We start from the raw sequence: 19,359 nt of genomic DNA, 5'->3' as shown, positions 1-19,359 counted from the left end.
TAGAACATTGATGAGAATCAATGTTAGTTTTTTTTAATCCTTTAAATCAACAATTATCAAAGATAATCGTTAATTGTTAACATCGATGAAACATTAATTAAAATTAACACTAGCTTATTGATCGTTCAAATTCAATCATCAAAGATAATTATCAATTATCAAAAATCAATAGAATATTAATAAGGATTAACATTGACGGGGCACCACCCTGGAGTTAGGGACTAATAACCAAATAGTAAAACAGTCTCAATATTAGATTGTTTTCTTAGGAAAATCGACATCCGAAGAATATCGATTTTCAGGAAAAAAACAATGAATGAAGGTTTGAATCCGAGCACTGACATCCCGTCAGCATGACACAGGCGTATGCAAAACAAATCAAAACACTTCTCTTTGTAATATAAACAAAGTTTATTTATGCAGTAATATCAGTTAATAATTAATACAATGCAGTCAATAAACTTCCAACTTCCAACTACAAACTAAACAGTGATATGATTAGATATGGAAATCAAAATAATCCTATAACACATAAGGTGTGTGTGTGTGACAGTGTGTGTGTGTGTGTGTGTGATTAGTAAGAGAGAGAGAGAGAGAGAGAGAGAGATTATTAAGTGACAGCCCTAAAGCTGATTTCGTGATAGCTGGAGAGAAAGCAGCAGTGTTCATCACCCAGAGACGCGGTTTTACGAGCGGGGCTCGTAAAAGCCCTGCATTATTTGACTCTTTAATGGATGAACTCAGTTTCTGTCTCACCCGCGATGGCGAAATTGCACAATCCAATTTGGTTGGACCACAACACAGCAAAACAAATTTGTGATAATTAATACCCTGAGTATTAATAATGAGTGGACATGGCGATCCGTAAACTGTACAAGCAAAAACCTTGAAACACAAGAATAACACGCTATAATATTCTATCTCTGCCCAGACGTAAACCTCTTACTTGTATCGCATGAGGACACAGGTAGAATGTGTTTTCCTCTGTCCTTTAACTTTGACCCGGTTCCTTGAGGCTCGGGTGATGACGGGAGGCCGTTTCCTCGCTCTGTTGGCGGGCGGTACGGCTGTTGATTGTTGGCGGGCGGTACGGCTGTTGGTTCTCGGCGGGCTGGCGGAGAACTCAGAAATGTCGACTTGATTGAAGATGGAAGAGAAATCTTTAATCTCTTCACTTCTGTAGGCAAACGGATGAAGATGCGAATTGCTCGGCGGTCTCCTTCGGATCCGTTAGAGTGTTTGGTTGAACACAAAGTAATCTCAACTCCTCCAGCGAGATGGAGATTGTATGGCTACAGTTTCAAGTCGGACATTACTTCCTTGTGCCACGAGGTTGCACGTGAGAGCAGCGTTGAACTGCGTCCACACACTGCAAGCAAAGTCGCTGGAAGCAAATTCTGGATGCATTTCAGAATTATTTAAACTCCTGATGATGTCATGTTTGAGGGACGTTCTGCTGTGTGCCTCATCCAATAGGAATTGAGCACTCGATCCTTTAGTGAGCAAGGCTTCATGGATCTGTAGTCTGTTTTGGACTCCCTTTGTTTGATTTTGGCACGATTTTTATCAGTAAAATTTACGACTTAGAAGGTGGGGGCTTGAGTTATGTTTTTACGACTGTGTTAGGCCTGCCTTTGTCTTCTATCTGAATACATGAGGCCCAACACCGCTATCTTGGCTCATCTTGACACAATTGTATTTACTATTTTCTTTTCACAAGCCAATAAAAAAAGAGGCAGTTATTGCATCAGATTAAATGAAAAACTGTTTAATGATTCCAATTTATAACTCTACACTTAATAAAGCTGCGTTTAAGAGCTGACAGGCAATGATAAATGGGGCCTCATATAAAACATATTCAGAGTGAAGATTGGCTCTAGATGAATTGCATGCTGATACAAACCCCTGATAAAACACCCTAAGAGCCACTAGAAGACTTAATAATGTGCTATTCATTCTGAAGTGATAATTCCTGGCTAATAAAAGCACACAAAAATATAAATATAAAAAGGATGCATAGTTTTCCCCTTCACACTTAAAGAGAAGGTTGTTGCCTAAAATACACTTATTCTCAGTGTATAGTTGCGCATGATGGTCTTAGTTCATGTGATATAATGAGATGGTGATTTCTACAAGACCATCCATCAACTTCTTATCTTCTCTGAACTGATTGTCACAAACTGCTCCTGAGGGAATGAGCCCACTGCATGTCACCACCTCACATACAGCATAGGTGCCGCATGACAGAAGAAAAAAAAACATTCAAAGTAACTGTGTTGTTTGCAGGACACATCATTTGTTTTATCATATTTCTGTCATGTGTACCTACTGTTTAATTTAATCTAAAATGTGTTATGTTAGATACAGCTGGATGAAGCACAACATTTTCAAATTCGGCAAGGATATTATGTAAAATATGTTTAAACCAATATTTCTTCTTCTTTGCCATGTATCCTTCATAAATGTAGTTCTTATGCATGTCTAAGGAGAATGCTGCTGCAATGTTTAGCTAGTTCTCATTTACCTTCGTAAAACTATGGAACATTTACCAGTTGACCGTACCCTTAAGGAAGAACATGAAAAACACTCTCTTTAGCATACACACACTCACTCAGTCATGCATGGAATATGTTGCACACATCAGCTTACATTGATAATTAAATAAAGACTTTTGTGCATTATTATTGACCGATAGCATATCTCCCATTTACAGTATGTTGAAAATACTAGAAAAGGTAGTGTCCTTCCAACTAGTACAGAGACTGCATTCATCAGAGTTGCTCTCATCACCTGATCACGGCTGCATCTCTCTTCTAGTGCTTTTAGATCTTAGTCCTGCATACGACCCCATAGATCAAAACATTCTCTTGGATAGGCTTGAGAATTATGTTGGAATTTGTGGACAGGCATAGGCTTGGTTCAGGTCCTATTAGTTCCCAAAACTGCATGTAAAAAATAACGAACGTTAATAAAATCGGTCATAGAAAATGCTCTTAACAGCTAAGATCAAACATTATTGGGAAACGAGGCCCAGACTGGTGCGAGCTGACAGAAAGACTATGGTAAGGCAACCACGCTATACAATTGTAGCAAGCATAATAGCATTTCAGAATGCACAACACATCGAACCTTGAGACGGATGGGCTACAACAGCAGAAGACCACATCATGCACTTTATTAGGACCTTAGTGTTCCTAAAAAAGTGCTCAGTGAGTGTACAGTATGTCGTAACTTAGTGGTGGGGTGCAAGAATGCTGTTTTACAAACATTGGAAATTAGATTTTCAAAGGAAAGATTGCTCTCAAATTACAAGTTCTTCACTGTAGAGGAGGATGTAAAGAACAGTAAATCTGTCGAGAGTCAAATTATATTTTAGCAGCTTATTTTTAGAGGTTTTTTGTCCAATAATTAGTACCTCTGTTTTGTCAGAATTTAATAGAAGAAAGTTTCTATCCATCTAATCTTTGATATCATTGGTACACTCTGCTAACTTGGAGATTTGAAAAAAAATTATTTTTTTGAAGAAATATAATGTTGGGTATGGTCAGCATAACAGTGAAAATGAATTCCATGGTTCCTGATAATGTCTCCCAGTGGAAGCATATCTAAGGAGAAAAGCAGAGGCCCTAAAACTGATCGGTGTGGCACTCCGTACTTAACTTTAGCTTGATCTGACCATTCCTCAGTGGTAGCGGTTGGACAAATAGGACCTAAACCAAGCCTAAACCAGCTTTCTGACGGACAGGCGGCAGCTTGTGAGACAGGGGAAACTCACTTCTAGCACCTGTACAATCAGCACTGTGCCCCCCAGGGATGTGTGCTCTCCCCACTACTCTTCTCCCTCTACACCAATGACTGCATCGCCAAGGACCCCTCTGTCAAGCTCCTGAAGTTTGCTGACGACACCACTGTCATCGGCCTCATCCGAGATAACGATGAGTCTGCATACAGAAGGGAGATTGAACAGCTGGCTGTCTGGTGCAGTCAAAACAACCTTGAGCTGAACACGCTCAAAACGGTGGAGATCATTGTGGACTTTAGGAGAAACACCCCAACACTGACCCCCCTCACCATTCTAAACAGCACTGTGGCAGCAGTGGAGTCATTCAGGTTCCTGGGCACTACCATCTCAGAGGACCTGAAATGGGAGACCCACATTGACTCCATTGTGAAAAAGGCCCAGCAGAGGTTGTACTTCCTTCGATAGCTGAGGAAATTCAACCTTTTTGAACTGTTGCCTTCTGGCCGACGCTTCAGAGCTCTGAGCACCAGAACCATCAGGCAAAGGAACAGTTTTTTCCCTCAGGCTATCCATCTCATGAACAGTTAAATTGCCCCATTGAGCAATAACTATGTGCAATACACAGTTTAGTCTTTCTAAAACTGTGAACACATCCAAACTCTTCTGCCATTTCATTCCTCTGAGAGAAAAAAAAACAAAAAACATTTGCATAACAGATTTGTATTTGCACTGTACATAACAGATTGTATTAGATTTGCACTACCCATGTGTATGTGTGTATGTATGTATGTGTGTGTCTGTACGTATGTGTATAATTATTTTTATTTTTTATTTTTTATTATTATCTATGTCGTCCTGCTGTTTTTGTATTGTTTTTGTATTGTTGTACACTGGAAGCTCCTGTCACCAAGACAAATTCCTTGTATGTGTAAGCATACTTAGCAATAAAGCTGATTCTGATTCTGATTCTATGCCTGTCCACAAATGCCAACATAATTCTCCAGCCTATCCAAGAGAATGCCAGTATCTTGAATGCAGAATCCATGGTGTCGAAGGCAGGACTAAGATCTAAAAGCACTAGAAGAGAGATGCAGCATTTGTAACTCTGATAAAAGCAGTCTCTGTACTAATTGTGAGGACACTACCTTTTCTAGTATTTTTGACATAAATGGGAGATTTGAGATTTTATTTGAGTCTTTATTTAATCATCACTGTAAGCTGATGTGTGCAACATATTCCATGCATGATTGAGGGAGTGTGTGTATGCTAAAGAGAGTGTTTTTCATGTTCTTTTTTAAGGGTATGGTCAACTGGTAAATGTTCTATAGTTTCAGCGACGTAAATGAGAACTAGCTAAACATTGCAGCAGCATTCTCCTTAGACATGCATAAGATCTACATTTATGAAGGATGCATGGCAAAGAGGAAGAAATATTGCTTTAAACATCTTTTACATAATATCCTTACTGAATCTGAAAATTCTGTGCTTCATCCAGCTGTATCCAACATAACAGGTTTTAGATTAAATTAAACAGTAGGTACATAAGTCTACATGACAGAAATATGATAAAATAATTGAAGTGCTCTGCAAACAACACAGTTACTTTGACATTTTTTTGTGATTGTTAATTTTACGAATGTTCATTATTTTTACGTGCGTTTCCCAAAACTGCACTTAACATGAACGTGCAAATCAGAGTTGAGAATTTCTGCACGAGCCTACAATTTGTAATTCTGACTTCAAGATGCATTCCATTGCACTTTTCCTTGTAGGAAGATGTAAAAGCCGACTTTCTGAGTTGAATGGAATGCAGCACTACTTTTCAAAACTTGATCCGACACTGAATGCTCAAGCAGCCTAATTTACACTTAGAAAACTCCTGATGTTGCTATAACAATGCAAAAAGCACTTACCAGTTTATTGAAGTGAAAATCAGCCCTCCTTTCCTGTTTAATAAATTCACACGGTCATGCAGCACATCTCCTGTTTTTAAATCCATAAAGAGTGGTGATGAGAGCTCTTTCTCAGTGGTGATGTGGCCGTGACAGCCGAGTGGTCACCAAGATCTTGCTTTCTTCGCTTTCAAATTACGTACATCACTTAAAGCGTGATTGCGTCACTCAAGGCCAGCTAGAAGGCCTCGACTGGGACATATCCTAAAGATCACACTCACCAAGAACAAATAAATCAATCTGATTGGCTGATGAATCTGACAATCTGACTTTAGTTGTTCATTCATTTGCACTATTGAGGGATTCTGTGGAAATTCTGAAGGCCTGAGGGTGTGGAGCTCAGACTCATGCGCCGCTTAGGGCATGCGATTTGTGAAACAGTTGTCACACTTTGCTTGTAAGCATCAAGGAATAAATTCTGACTGGATAAACTTTTTGTTTTTCTCTTTGTTTGTAGATTAATTAAGAGTGGAAAGTGGTTAAAAATACATAGGAGAAAGATGACTGAGAATGAAAGGATGAAAAATATTTATTTATTTGGCATGTTAGGTCAGCAGAGAAGGCTTTGCTGGCCCTGAGAATTCGCCACTGATCAAAATAATTCACACGTCTCCAGTCGATAAATAAACGTCTTCTGAACCAAAACGATTGATCATTTTCAGAAGCAAAACAATACTTATATTATATATTTTTTAACTACAAATTTTTGCTTCCGTCCAGCTCTGGGAGGCGTGAAGTCACGACCTCTCGCATGATGTTAGCACGTTGGTAAGGTCATGCATGGAGCTGCCAAACGTGTCCAAACATCATCTGCAGCCTGAAACTGATATTTTGGTCAGATTTTAGAAGTGAATGCACTTAGCTGCATAGGAAAGCTATAGGATGCACACTTGCTCCCTATTTAGTGAATGACTTAACCTCCAGTGAGCTATCTTCGCTGGTCTCAGAACAGTTTAAAATACACCTTATTACATCCTAATTCCATATAAAGCCTCTGAAAGCAAGTTTTTCAGCTTTTGGATGAATACATTTTTTTTCTCAATGTGAAAATGCAGTGTAAATATATAGGAATGCATGTACTAATGTTAATGAATAGCACCTTATTGTACAGTGTTAACAAACAAAAACATAACAAAATGTAGAATAAAATGAAGCGAAATGACTCACAGATTTGTTACTGTGAAAAGTTATTCAAAATTAAGAACATGTTTTCGGAATGTCTGTCAGAAAACCACTCTACAGCACTCATCCGAGTAGGCTACATCATGTTTATCAACGTGCCAAAGCATAAAAAATGAACGAAATATTTAAAGCAGCATATCAAACGAAACTAGAGACGCTACTCTTTACAACCAAACAGGTTTCAGTTTTGTTGGCGCTGCGCCCATAGAAGCATGTGGAAGATGATCTTTAAGACATTCACCAATCAAAGGGAGGTCTGCTGTTTACTCCTAAAATAAAAGTGACAATAGTAAGAGCAATGCTACACAACACAATGTGCCAACAATATTAACAAAATAAAATTTCACATTTTAATTTACAAATTTTTCTGCAACAATCATGCCACCACTTTGTTGTTAACAACTAGTCTACAAATAGCTTTATTTGTTTACTAATTAATTTATCTGTTCATCCAATAATGACTAACCATTTAATGCATTTATTATTATGATTATTATTAGCCTTGTCGGTTTAAATAAAAATAAATAAAACACATAAATCCTGTTATTAAAGTTTCATCATAAAGTGTATCAATACGTATTTATTTGTATTAGGTGTAATTCTGCGATTGTCCTGCAGGTGTTTGCATAAAACTATGTCCTCACAATGCTCTTAGACCTGTACAATAACTCCAGGGCACCTGTAAATCTATGAGAATTTTCAAGAACTACTTAAGTTACAATGGCTTTGGGAAATGGGCCGCAAAACTAAGATGAATCATAAGATGGATTCTACAATCTACTTTGGCCCTGGCCATTCTCTGTTGACCTCTCTCATCAACAAGGTGTTTTGTTCCGCAGAACCACTGGTCACTGGATGTATTTAGTTTTTTGCACCATTCTGAGTAAACTCTAGAGACTATTGTGCATGAAAATCCCAGGAGATGAGCAATTACAGAAATACTCAAACCAGCCCGTCTGGCACCAACAATCATGCATGCCACAGTCGAAGTCATTGAGATCACATTTTTCCCCCATTCTAATGGTTGATGTGAACGTTAACTGAAGCTCCTGACGCATATCTGCATGATTTTATGCATTGCACTGCTGCCACATGATGGTTGATTAAAAAATCTCATGAATAAGTTGTTCCTAATAAAGTGCTCAGTGAGTGTATGCTCTTTGTTTCTGAATTCAAAAAACTAATTCATGTGTTCATGACCGCAAGACTAGATTATTGTAATGCATTACTGGGAGGATGTCCTGCAGGTTCAAAAAATAAACTTCAGTTGCTTCAAAATGCAGCAGCCAAAGTGCTGACTAGAACCAAGAAATATAATCATATCAGCCGATATACTGGCTACCTGTTAAATTTAGCTTTTTTTTATTTTATTTTTTATTCTTTTAATTACATACAAAGCTTTTAATTGTCCAGCTCCACAGTATTTAAGCAACCTTAACCTTATCATTATAGCATTATCACGCTATAATGCATGTCATTCACTACGATCACAAAATTCAGGCCTGTTGATAATACCTAGAATATCAAAATCCACAAAAGGAGGTAGATCCTTTTCTTATTTGGATCCTAAACTATGAAATAGTCTTCCTAGCATTGTTTGGGACTCAGACACACTCTCTCAGTTTAAGTCAAAACTAAAGACTCTTCAGCCAGGCATACACAGAATTTATCCCTTAACTCATAGTTATGCTGCATTAGTCAGGTCTGCAGGAACAGGAAACACTTCTCATATTCTATAACTCTGCGTTAAAGTGAATGGCTTCTATGCTAATATTAAAATATTATACATACTGTATCCTGAGGTTACCAGAGCCTGCCAGATACATCTACTGTCCTGCCTGATGTTCAACTCCCACTGCTAGGTGTTGCTTAGTGATGAAAACTAACTGCAGTCTGTGCCAGCCAGACATCACTTCAGTCTACTAATATGGGCTTTACAGAGGATGAATGGCTGCCAACTCCAACAGTAAAACATGAGATACTTCACTAGCCACTGCCTGAACCTTGGAATTAGGATGGATTTCACCGGAAATTAATTGCCACAAGCAATGCCCCTCGTTGACCTGTGCCTGCACCATTTTGGTCAAAGGATGGACTACACTCTCTTAAAATGGAATACACAGACAAGAAATTAATTGCCAACTAAAGACTTCATCAGCCAAATAACGAAAGACAATGCCTTTGTGTGCACCTCTGCAATTAATTCAGGATGGACTCCAAAGAATTTTTGTCATTAATCTCACAGTTCATTCAAAATCAATTTGTTTAAACATTCACGACCAACATTTACTCTGTTTACTCATTTAACCCAAGACTTGTTCTACACATAAGTGATGTAGGGCCTTGGCCCACTCAAAATGGCAGCAGAGACCGCATGGTCCTTTTTTCTATTATCAAAGGAGAGACATTGAACTCAGTTTCCCAGGATCCTTCACAAATTCACAACTGGATGCGAAGTCCCGCCCATGGACCCAGTCTCAAACGCCATTGGTCGAAAGCAGCCTACGACCGATGACGTCATCTTGTCAATAAAACCAGCGGACAGATGTAGTTCGGCCTCTCTGTGCTAAGCTCTGGCTGGCTGTTAAGGGACATCTGTACTGTGCACGTACTGAAGGAGTTTTCCCTCCGTTTTGGACTGAGAACAAAGAGACCACATTTTTTTAACCTCACAATTTGGCCACGGTAGAGTAAGATTAAGTTATAGTATACTTATAACAACCGGTTCAGTTTCACTGTAAAGCAACAGTGAATTTATTTTGAAAAACGGAAAGGCGACCAGTTTCCCGTCTCCCTCTTTTTCATTCAATGTTGACTACCTTCTGCATTCTTCTCCATCGCTGGATCCGAAGAATAAAGCAGAGACGCATCTTTTCGCTGACGAGTGTAAGACAAGGGACCATCCAGACCATTTCTCCTGACCGCTCAATGCAACAGGAATTCCAACGGACAAACCTACTGAAATCACACAGGACTTCCCAAGTAAGGCTTTATATCTGGGCAGATTTAATTTAGAAACTGTGATTTTTCTTGTGAAACTAAATCGTATTTTTGATTCTAAATGCTGATGTTTTGAGTATATTTGTATGTTAAACTCTGCTCGCTGTTTGCTGTTTCGAGTTGGGAGATTTGTATTTAGTTTTCTTTTGGGGTTATGTTTGTTTTGTTGAGTGATCTGAACTAGTAATTCAGTCCCGCTGCTATGAGCGGTTACCCTAAATTAAATTGCATGCACTTTTCCTCTCTCTCTCGCTCTCATTCTCTCTCTCTCTCACTGATATTCATTGAGTGAGCGGCGCCGCGGTTTATGTTCGACTCAGGCTGGTGAACCAAATTCTCCCGCCTGTTTCGTCAGTTCCTTTGTGTGTCCACTCATTTCCACCCACACGTGGTATCAGCTCCATTTTGGATCTAACCCTCCATTTTGAACCTGATCCTCCATTTTGATTCCTTTGTTACCGCATCTGGACACACACACACAAAGTCATATACACACACACTAGCATATAGCTCCACTGTTAGTTAGGATTTCCTTTATATATATATATATATATATATATATATATATATATATATATATATAAATAAAGGAATATATATATATATATATTGGATTATATTCAGATAGTATTGGCTGTGTTCACTACTGCTTGATTATAATAAATGTTGTTATATTATAATAAGTACTCCTGTTTGTTTTTGTTTGAATATTGTGTTGAAGCCAACCTCTGCCACGTCAAGAAATCCCAAGTTACCTAAGAGTACTGTTATTTTATTGGTGTTAGAAACTAACTGTAACTAGATTACTATTAGGTTTGTATAGCAATAATTTAACTAGTTTTTCCCCTTTTTGATTATTTTGATTAACAATTAAGATACTCAATCTTCAGGTAGATTTTGTTTTTGTGAGACTCAATCAGTAACTTGTTATCATTTCTCTCTTTTCAAAGAGTGGTGCTCCGAGAATAGAATTTAATGAGTTAAATTCTATTTAATTATTATTTAATTGTTAATTACTCCATAATTAATAACAATTAATTATTGATTATTTCTGATAGTAAAACTGATTTAAACAACCAGTAGTACCTACATAATAATTGGTGCCCCGTGTGAGGCCGTGATAATTGTTGGCTTCCTCCAATATTCTTGCAAATAACTCTAAAATATTTGGCTAATCTAAAATATTTTAGATTAGCCAAAGGTTTCCCCTCTTTGCTTCCTTTTTCTCCAGGAAGTTCTTAACTGCTAAGACACAAGGCCGGTTGTGGTTGTGAATCATTGCAAGTGTTGTGTTAGTGGTTGCTAGTTTGGTGCTAATTCAGTACTCCTGTTTGTGTTTGAGAGATTCAGTCGCTAGATACTAACAAATAGTCTGATGTACTGATGGTCATACTGTGATTATTAACACCTAAATTAGCAGCTCAAGGAACAGTTAATAATACAAAGCAGTTGCTCGTGAGTGACAGGTAAGTGGTTCCCCCTGTACATTCTTTTCTCAGGATAATGACTGGTACATCAGTGTTGTCCACAGAGCAACAGGTGTCGTAAGTCGCCACCCTCAAAACTCAGCTAAGGTTTCAGAATTGTTAACTCATAAGAGTTCCTATAGGGGTCCACTGGACATCAACCTCTCACCTGTCAAACCAGGGATATATGAGTAGCCAGTCCCCATCAGCGTCCGGAGCTGACGCTCCCAGGTCAGGTGAGGAAACCTCACTGTCCAACTGGGTCGCTGACCTCCTCCTTGTCTCTAGAGAAGAAAGGGAGGAGCTTAACAGCTACACACAATCTCAGTGTGATGCTGAAATGGCTGCCGTGGTAGATAATGCACACGATCCTCAAGGGAAGGTAACCACTATCCAGGAGGTAGTTGGTAGGCTGTTTCTACTTTACCACCACAAGGCCCAGTTGCAAATAGCAACACTCAAGGGCGAGGTAAAGACACTTACAGCCCAGTGTAGTCAGCTTGATGCAAGTAATTGTGCTTTACATCGATACCTCCAGACTACAAATACTATGCTGGAGGAGTGTGTAGAAAGACTTCAGTCGTCTGAAAAAGAAAGCTGAGAGGTGGGAAACAGTTGTGCATCCAACTGATAAACCAGAAGATGATGTCAGAGTCTTAGACATCCAGTCTTCAGAGAGAGCAGACTTAGGCCTTGAGGGCTATGAAATACCTCAACCTTGAGTAAGCTGCAAAGCGGCAGCCCCAAAACGCTTGCCCAACCACCCACAGGGGGGTTGGAGAAACCAGGGGAATGACCACAAGGATCCCTCCCAGGGTCAGAAAAAACAAAATCCCTCTCCAAAGAAAAGGAATGTCGGGTTTGTGAAAAGCCCCAGACAGTGGAATGGAAATAAATGGAATCATTCAGAGCCTCCCGGAAAGAGTGATCTGAAGCGTCAGCTCAGCCTCATCCAAAAAAGCCTAGTGGATGTGACAAAGCACATCGAAGGGTCAGACGATGGCCACAAAAAACCTGATGGTGACAGTCCGTCAGCATGACTAGACCATGCACTCCCCTCCTCTTCCCCCAAAGTCTACTTTGTAGGCTGGGAGAAGAACACAGGGAAGACCCAGACGCACCCAGTAGCAGTCATGCCCAATACCCATGCTCTGCTTTTTCAATTCTTGGGAGACCTTGTCCACAAGGGTAATGCCAGACGCATATACACCTCAGTGTCGGTAGGAAGGTGTATAGACATCCATGCGTTACTGGACACTGGGTCTGAAATCAGCCTAATGTGCGAGGAGACTTTCGCAGAAGTCACCAGGGCAATGCTCTCTCTTGGTAAACCACTGCAGACTGAGTCCTGTGATGTGAGCCTTGTCAGCTACACACAAAACAGCCCCCATCACAAAACGCGCTTGGCTTGATATCACCTTCCAGGAGATGACCCTCAATCATCCCATTTACATCTGTGCTTTCGACACAGAACAACTTCTTATCAGCCATGACCTGCTGGACCAACTGGCCCCACTGATCGACTGCCTTCGCGGGCACATGTGGGCCCAGGTCGCAACCCCGAATCCGGTCCGTCTAGCCCACAGCCGTCACGCTTCAGACGACCGGATCACTTATATCCAAGAGTCAGGAGAGACCACTTGTGACACTGTTCTTGAGTGAGTGCTTTGTCATTACCCAGACATCCAGACTCATCTTGGCTCTGAGCCTCTTGAGTTATCTGTGACTCCACCGACACCGCAGCTTGGCGGACCCGTGAGCACCCACGAATCATTCCTTTGCTCACTAGAAATCTCAAACCCAGCTTTGTACAGCCCCTGCATAGCTGGAGGTGTGCATGCTAATGGTATCTTGGTACCTGATGCACTTGTCACACTCTGGTCTGAAAAGTCTGCCGTTAGTCAAGCTTTGTATGACAAGCTGTGTCAGAACAGCTCCTCTCTGTCTTTCGTGTGCAAAAGTCACTGCCTTCTTTCTGCAGAGTCACTGCAGAGGCCCATCAAGGCTATTGGGATATGTGCTCTTTCCATTCAAATTGGAAATTAGAGGTTTACACACTTCATGAGTGTGATTCCCCAACTTGACCCCTCACTCCTCGTGGGGGCCGATATCCTTGTTAGGTTAGGTGCTTTACTGGACACTGTCAACCAGGTCCTATGGTCTCAGGCAAGCATTGAAAACCATCCGGCAGCGGTTGATCCAGAACACATGTTGTCTGATCAGACCATCCTCAGGCGTGTCAGGCAGCGAGCGAGTTTGACCTGACTATCCCAGCTAGAACTGCAGGTGCCCCTGTCTGCCTCGTGATCATCAAGGGACAGATGATACCTGGTTCACAGGCATTCTTCCAACCCTTGCCATACTTCTGGGAACTCAGCCTGACCATCTGTAGTACACCTCTGCTTGAGCTCAACAACCGCTCAGCTTACTTGCTTGTCCAGAACCTAACAAACATATCAATTGTTGTGACAGCATGTAGACCATTAGGGTTGCTGATCGACAGCTCATTTCATGACTTCGAGCTGACAGTGCCCATGATTGGAGAGCTGCCTCCATCCTTGACGAGGGGGGAGAACCTCGAACCCCTCCTTCTCACCTTCCCAAACAAAATGATTACAGTTGCTTGTCATGAGGGGCTACATAATAAAGAAGTCTACAGCACTGCCTTGGGCAAGGAAACGGACATGATTGTGTACGCCCTCGCTGCTCATTCGGGTGACATGATTTCAACTGGTGATGAAGCCGGTTATCCACCAGAGGAACCTTATCCGGGATTTGAGGATGAAATAGAACAACAACTCACTAAGGCAGACGCCTTAACGACAGAGGATCAAAGACAAGAACTGCGGAAGTTGTTTCACGACTTCCAACAGATCTTTTCAAGGGATTCCAACGACTGTGGAATCACTGAACCCCATACAGTTCGTATCCCAACTGACCCAAATGCACCACCCACATTCGTACGCCAGTATAGAATTCCTTTAGCTGCCTACGAGTCAGTCCAAGAGATACTTGACATGTTGCTGAGGAAACGCATTATTCGGGAGTGTAACTCCACATACAACTCACCATTGTGGCCGGTGTTGAAGCCAAATGGAAAGTGACGCTTGACAATTGACTATCGACAACTGAACAAACAGGTCCCTCTTTCACGATGGCCCATGATCCATCTGGATCAGGAGCTTGTGAAAGTGAAAAGTGCCTGTTTCTTTTCGACCGTTGATGTGTCCAATGGGTTTTGGACAATGACAGTCGACCCAGTAGATCAGTACAAGCTGGCTTTCTCTTTTGGCAATCGACAGATCATTTGAAACCGATGCCCATTCGGATATTCAAACTCCCCAGCTGAGTTTAATATCTTCTTGCACAAAGCCATGAGTGATGCTGCTGCCCGCGGCAACCTGATCTATGTGGATGACATCCTCATGCGAAGTCAGACATTTGAAGAACATCTGACTGAAATACGATACGTGCTCAGCCAGCTTTCCAGCGCAGGAGCCAAGCTGGCTCTCTCCAAGGGTCAGTGGTGCCGCACCAAGGTTGAGTACGTGGGCTTATTGGTGGGTGCCAATGGCATTGAACCCCAAGCAGGGAGAGTTCAAGCCATCCAAAACATCAAAGTCCTAACTGACGTGTCGGGACTCAGGAGCTTCTTGGGCATCTGCAACTACTCCAGACAGTTCATCGAGGACTATGCAGAGATAGCCAGGCCCCTTACTGAGCACCTCCGGAAAGACAAGGTCTTTGAATGGGGAGACCCTCAAGAGCAGGCTTTCAGAGAACTGAAAGCAAAGCTCTGTTCAGCCACTTGCCTTGCCTACCCAGACAAGGATAAGGAGTTTAATTTAGAGGCGAGCTTCTCCTCCCACTGCCTCAGCGCCGCCCTGGCACAGAGGTATGACAAAGAGAACCGAGTCGTTGCCTACGCAAGCCGACCTCTGAGCAGTGAAGAGCTGAAGTTCTCCGACTGTGAGAGAGCCCTCCTAGCCACAGTCTGGGCCGTGGAACACTTTCGCAGCTACATTGGGGGTCAGAAGGTAATCATTGAAACTTGCCACCAGCCTGTCTCCTTCCTCAACAGCCAGCGGCTAAGAGAAGGACGAGTGTCCAACAGTCGCATCGCGTCATGGATGATGGCACTACAAGGTTACGACATCGAAGTCAGGTATGCTAAGAACCACAAGATGGCTTTGGGTCAGGGCCTGGCTGAGTGCCATCATTGTGACTGCAATGGACAGACAGGTTCCCCGCCCTTCCTCGTTACCACTCCTTCTCTTCCCTCAAATTATCATTACTATGATGAAACTGTCTGTCAAGACCTCCCGAAGGTTTACGTGGATGGCTGCTCTTTTCACCATGAGAGCCAGACCCGAGCTGGAGTGGGCATAGTCTGGGTCAATTATGTCGTTCATGAGCCAGACAGTTACCAACTTGGTGCAAAGACTAGCCAGTACGCGGAAATTGCCGCAGCACTCATTGTGTTGCAACAAGCCACTAGGTCGGCTATTGTGCAGTTGGTAGTGTGCTCTGACTCTAACTACGCCCGACACAGTTTCATCTCACACTTCCCCACGTGGAAAGAAAATGGCATGAAGAATGCCAGAGGTAAAGAGATCAAACACTCTGAACTCTTCCTGGCTTGTGACCAACTCGTGACTGACCGAGGGATGACTGTGTATTGGAAGAAGTTCAAAGGTCGTTCACAAACTCTTGGCCCCGACAAAGAGAGCAATGATGAAGCTGATCATTTAGCTAAGCGAGGTGCAATAGAGGGCCCACTATGGGAATTCAAGGAGGAGTGGCTCCCTAAACCACTATCTTGCTCGGTGGATGCTCTCACCCATAGACAGGCAAGAGAGAACCGGGAAAATCCCCAAAACTGTTTGCAGACTGTGAACCTGGATCGACAACCAGGCGACACAGACTTGAGTGCCATGCAGGAACGGTACCCGGAGATCCAGGCAATCCGGCAGCGGTTGATGGAACCTCAGACACAACGGGCCCTACCATCCTCTTTACAGGACTCAAAAGAACTAAAAAGCTCTTTGTCAGGTACAACAACACCTGAAACTTGAGAAAGGCCTGTTGATCTATGTTCCCGATGGTCCAGGTCCACCCCAGTGGGTTGTTCCGACCGACCATAGGGGGGTGATGCTAATACATGCCAACGATGCTCCCATTGGAGGTCACAGGAGCTACAAAGCTACCTACTACACCCTCCAACAGGTTGCGTACTGGCCATTTATGCTCAAAGACACTAATGCCTATGTAAAGGGATGTTTGATCTGTTGTCAGTTCCGTCCTCCCAGCCACTGAATCAAGTTCCACTGCAGGTCAAGGGAATCACACTTCCTTGGTCCAATCTGCAGATGGATTGGATCGGACCAGTACCCAAGTCGGCGCGAGGCAACAAATACCTCCTCACTGTCACCTGTGCGTTTACAAAATGGGTGGAGTGTTTGCCAGCACCCAATGACACGGCTGAAACCACAGCACTCGTGCTGATGAACCATATGTTCAGCCATTGGGGGCTACCTCTCTCAATCGACTCGGACAGAGGCACTCATTTCACGGCGGCTGTGATGAAAACAATGTGGGAAATGTTGGGTGTGGAAGCCAAATTCCACATTGCATACCACCCCCAGTCATCAGGTCAGGTTGAGCGAACCAACCGTACCATTGTCAGCATGCTCAAGAAGTATGTCAACAGCAATGGCAAAGATTGGGACGTGAAACTCCCTTTAGTACTGATGGCCATCAGGTCTACTCCACACTGAACCATGGGGGTCACACCCTTTGAAATGATGACTGGGAGGGAAATGACTCTCCCACTGCATCTGCTGTACCGTCCAGAAGACGTCAGTGTTGCAACCGCATATACTGCACATCAGTACGTGACCGAGTTCCAAACTACATTTGCTTGGGCCCAAACAAACCTGGAAACCAGTGTCAAAGGACAGAAGGCCTATTATGATAGGAAAACGTCTGACCGCGAATATAAATTAGGTGATAAAATTCTCTACTTCAAGTTCGCTAAACCGGTGGGAATTGCCAAAAAGTTCCTACCAAGCTGGTCAGGCCCCTTTGATATTATAGGGAAGCTCTCCCCTGTAGCTTACCGAATCCGTATCTCGAAGCCAAACCAAACACCAACGTACAAATGGGTCCATTCAAATCAGATCAAACCCTTTGAACGGTCTCCACTCTAAAGGGGAGCAGGCCCACAACAATAGTGTCTCTTGTAGTTGGGTGTAGCATGCTTTACTCATACATTAGCATGCACTAACCCTTAAGACTACTCCCGCAAACACAAGGTAACAAGACTCTTGTATGTTTCAGGATGAAATTCCTTTGGATCCTTGGCATCTTCCTCAACCTACAGCTCACACAAGCCAATGAGGTGGTAGAAACCGGCCCGCCAACCGGAATTCTCCTACAGGAGACCCCTGGGCTCTTAATCACCCATTGCCACCTCTACACCCAAAGAATATACGTTCGTTTAGACCCTTGGGATGTGTATCACAAACACATCCAATTACCTCCACAGATGATGGAGGGCAGGGTAAGTGGAACCCAAACCCAGGACACAGTTGAACATGCCAAACTGACAACCCTCCACATCCTAGAACAACTGCAGAAATTCCTAGTCACAGAGGAAGAACTCAGTGGGAATAAATGACCAAAGCAGTTCCTCGGTGGCCTGCTAGTAGCAGCATTGGCCATTGGTTCCCTGTTCTCTATCGGCCTTTCGGCTGCCAACTCCGTCACTCTTGGTACACTCCAAAGACAGATGGGTGAACTTAATGAGGAAATGCCAGAAATCCAAGAGAAACTCCTGTTACAACAAGAACAATTACAGGATCTGGGTAAAACGCTACAGGGTACCATACTCACTGCAAACATGCATTCTGCAATTCTATATAACACTTTGCATGCTCTGGATGCCTTGTCAGAAGTTGTGAGATCAGACATAACATATGTGTGAATGGTTAGAGATCTAATGCATGACCTTGTAAGGGAAATTAGCACGTCAGTTAACAGCCTGAGTGGGGGAAAGATCCCATCCTACCTAGTTCCCCTAAACATGGTTGAACAAATCCTTAGATCGGCCACTACCACCATTGTGCAAACTTCTCAGATACATCTGGCATACAGCCTTGGCAGTGCAATACCCATCCATGTAAATCCTCAGAACCTAGAGATAGAATTTATCCTTAACTTACCCATTATAGAGAAACAGAATATTTACAGACTGAAATCCATATTGAACGTTGGGTTTTGGAAGAATAATGTACATGTACATATCAAAACACCACCGGTGCTCACCTACCACAATGATGACCCCTCTCTCTACCTTATTCCCAATCTGAACATGTGTACGAACACCAAGGACATACATTGGGTTTGCCCCAGCTACCCCTTTATCAGAGATATATCCGATCACCTGTGCGGTCTGAGGGCTGACACCCCAGACCAAAAATGCCAGGCTAGTATGTATGTTAAAGACGAAGGGACAGAATCTAGGGTAGAAAGAGCTGGTAGTCGATGGCTTGTCAGTACCCCTGCCACTGAGATCCTAATGTCAAACGACCGTCATGACACAAACACTAAATTAACAATCCCAAACCAAACGGTTTTCTTGAAGGTCCTACAAGGGGCCACTGTACATATAGCCGACATTGTCATCCACCATCTCAGTCCAGAGAGACACGATTCAGAGATTGAGATGATGGACGCATTCAGAGGCCACAACCTCACTATTGATGACACCCTTCAACAACAGCTTCTAGCTGAAGGGACCAAATTAGTAAAGTTCAGTCTCAAATTGACTGGGCTCACGACTAAATTTTTCAATCGTACAGGAAAATTATCGGCTTATCAAGAACACCCCATCAGTTTGACTGCCCTTGGGCTCCTCCTTAGTGGTTGGATCATCATGGCAGGTATCGCATACGCCATGCACAGACACATCCAAACACTACACACTAGACTGGATGCTATGACACTCATTCCACAG

Source organism: Myxocyprinus asiaticus, chromosome 17 (assembly GCF_019703515.2).
Source record: "Myxocyprinus asiaticus isolate MX2 ecotype Aquarium Trade chromosome 17, UBuf_Myxa_2, whole genome shotgun sequence".
Lineage (NCBI taxonomy): Eukaryota > Metazoa > Chordata > Actinopteri > Cypriniformes > Catostomidae > Myxocyprinus > Myxocyprinus asiaticus.
This window is presented reverse-complemented; position numbering follows the sequence as displayed.